The sequence below is a fragment of the Microtus ochrogaster genome, chromosome 5 (genome assembly GCF_000317375.1).
Source record: "Microtus ochrogaster isolate Prairie Vole_2 chromosome 5, MicOch1.0, whole genome shotgun sequence".
In the NCBI taxonomy this organism is placed as follows: Eukaryota; Metazoa; Chordata; class Mammalia; order Rodentia; family Cricetidae; genus Microtus; species Microtus ochrogaster.
This window is the reverse complement of record NC_022012.1, coordinates 63,969,698-63,971,500: the sequence shown is the minus strand read 5'-3', so window position 1 is coordinate 63,971,500 and position 1,803 is coordinate 63,969,698. Positions and strand designations below refer to the sequence as shown.

Here is a 1,803-nt window from a genome sequence, read left to right as displayed (position 1 = left end):
GCCACACCCTAACTGTGTGATGGGGAAGTCACTGAATGCCCACGGAGTCTGCCTCCTCATTAACCCCAAATTAACTGATTGTTAAGTTGATTAATGGCTAGGTGAGCAAAGCACACTCCTGGCTTTCTGTGAGCATGTCTCCTGAATGGATTCACTGAGGGGAGAAGCCTTGCTCTGAATGTGCCCGGCTCCACCCCGTGAGGGGAAGAAAGGAGAAAAAGAAGAGCCATTGCCCCGCCTTCCACACCGGCACAAGCAATGCTTCCACCCTGCTTATCTCTCCCGCAGGGCCTTCCTTCCACTCACAGGCTGTTTTCAGTCTTCTAGAAAGATCCACCTGAGAGAAGAGGCTGCATATTTTCCATCCCCAGAGAAGGCTTGCCACTGAGTTCTTAGGGAGTGTCTGATGGGGAGGGGGAGCTGAGTCAGGAGAAACAAAGCCGTTTCTATTTGCATTATCTCCCTGGATTTATGAGGTGGATTCCAGGCTCAGGCATCTTCAGAATGATGGCTTTTTCTCTCTCCTTTCTCAGGTGTTTCCTGAGATTCAAGTCCCACCCTGCATTCCTTCTTTGGGCAATTCCAGTAAAGCCTGTGAGACAACCCTTGGGAAAAGCAGTAGCTATGGAAGGATCTCTCCACAGTTACCACAGGCCCAAGATGCCCATCACTACAAAATGCCTTCCTCAGCGGGTGACTCACACGCTCCAGAGACCTCCGACAGATGTACGGACGTGTAAACCTGATGTCACCTACTGATATCATCAGAGATGGGTGGGAATGTGTGGAGACAGCAGCCACACTAGAATAAGGCAGAGCAGGAAAGAGATTTCTACATACGTCTTCTGGGGGAATAAGAGTCAGCATTCTGGGGCTGGGGAGCAGCTAAACCGATAAGCAACTTCACTTGAAAGCACAAGGACTTGGCTTAAAAGCCCAGAACTTCTGTAAGAAACAGGTGCATATCAGGTGTGGGGGCGTGCACCTGTGATCCCCATGCTGGGGACGTAGAGTCAGGCAGGGCTTTGGGCTCAACAAGTTAAGGCCCTTGCCACCCTACAATGCAGCTGGATGGTCTGAGTGTGAACCCACATAAGGGAGCAAGAGGGAAGCAGCTCCGTGAAGCCGTCCTCTGAACGACAACGCACGTACTGAGATTAGCTGTGACTCTTCCTCCTCCTGCCTCCACTGCCTGAGCATTGGGATTAAGAACACACAGCACACCTAGCTCCCATTTTCTCTTAAACTCACAGTCTCACTCTGTAGCCCGTGCTACTCTAGAAAGGAACTATGTTGCTCACCCGTCCACACCACACTGGGTTTTTGTTTTGTTTTGAGAAAGGACTTAATCTGGGGGGAGAGACTTGCTTTTCATTTCTTTTGTATTATTTGAGCTTGTTATGTCTACATGGTAGTCTGAATGCTAACGGTCACCACGGACTCCTACGTTTGCATACTGGGTCCTGAGTTGGGTGGAACTGTTCAGGAAGGATTAGGAGGTGTGGCCTTGTCAGAAAAGGTGTGTACTGGGGTAGGCTTTGAGGTTTCAAAAGACACATTCCCAGTGTGCAGACTCTCTGCTTCCTGCTTTTGGGTCCAGATGTGAGTATTCAGTTGCTCCTGCTGAACGTGTCTTTGCTTCACCGCTATAGACTCCAGCCTTCTGAAACCAAAAGCTCAAGGAAATACTTTCCTTTAGAAGTTGCCTTGGTGCTGGGCGGTGGTGGCGCACGCCTTTAATCCCAGCACTTGGGAGGCAGAGGCAGGCGGATCTCTGTGAGTTCGAGACCAGCCTGGTCTACA

At 50.4% G+C, this 1,803-nt stretch overlaps 1 protein-coding gene across 3 annotated transcripts in view; it reads right to left on the bottom strand.

Moving 5' to 3' along the window:
- Positions 1-1,803, bottom strand: part of Tmod2 (tropomodulin 2) — a 40,125-nt gene that overhangs the window by 16,332 nt on the left and 21,990 nt on the right. The window lies entirely within an intron of this gene.